The sequence below is a fragment of the Chiloscyllium plagiosum genome, unplaced genomic scaffold (genome assembly GCF_004010195.1).
Source record: "Chiloscyllium plagiosum isolate BGI_BamShark_2017 unplaced genomic scaffold, ASM401019v2 scaf_81707, whole genome shotgun sequence".
Taxonomy (NCBI): Eukaryota; Metazoa; Chordata; class Chondrichthyes; order Orectolobiformes; family Hemiscylliidae; genus Chiloscyllium; species Chiloscyllium plagiosum.
This window is the reverse complement of record NW_025181218.1, coordinates 1398-2450: the sequence shown is the minus strand read 5'-3', so window position 1 is coordinate 2450 and position 1053 is coordinate 1398.

The window sequence follows — 1053 nt, the reverse complement described above, 5'->3', positions numbered from 1 at the left end:
GATGTACAGGTTAGGGTGGTTTGGCCGTGCTAAGTTGCCTGTGATGTTCAGGGATGTGCAGGTTCGGTGTGTTGGCTGTGGGAAATGCAGGGTTAGAAGGGTAGCAGCATCGGTGGGGTGGCGGGTGCGGGGCGAAGGAATGAGTCTGGGTGGGATGCCCTTCAGAGATCGGTGAGGACTCATTGTGCTGTGTGGCCTGTTTCCTCACTGTCGAGGTTCTGTGGGAATTGAACGCAGTATTCCACAAGTGGCCCACCCCATGTCGTGTACAGCTGCAACGTGACCTCCCAGCTCCTACACGCAAGCCTCTGAGCGATGAAAGCAAGTGTGCGAAACGCCATCATAAGCAGCCTGTGCTGCAAACTGCAACACAATGATGTCCCTGAACCCTTCGCTCTCCCTGTTTGACAGTACTCCCCAAGGCCCAACTTTCAATTGTGTAAGTCCTGCTCCTGGTTTGTTGCATCGAAATGTTAAACTTTACATTTATCCAAATGAAACTCCATCTGCTGCTCCTCAGTCCATTCACCCAGTTGACTGAGATCCCGTTGTAATATTAGATCACCTTTCTCACTGTCCGCTGTACCGCCAGGCTTGGTGCCACCCATAAACTTATTAACCATGTCCTCTGTTCTCATCCCAAATGGTTTATATCAACGACAAACAACAGGGGAGCCAGTACCTCTTCAGAGGGCCAGTGTGCAGTCAATAAGCTGGATAACCTGCTCACATGGCAGGGATTCTGTGATTGGGAGTGGAAATACTCAGGTTTGGGGGGTAAGGGGGACAACTGACTTCGGACAGGGCTGACTACACGAGGGCGTGAACATGGTAGCCATGGGGTTGAGGAATAGATAAACATCTGGGGCGCTGCGGTTGTCTGTGAATGGGGTTAAATACCGGGTCTGCGTGTGCGTGCATTTGTACATGCCTGTGTGTGTGTGTGTGTGCTTGTACATACCTGTGGGTATGGGGGTGTGTGCGCGCGCGTTTGTATGTGCCTGTGGGGGGGGGGGGGGTGTGTGCATGTTTGTACGTACCTGTGGGAGTAAG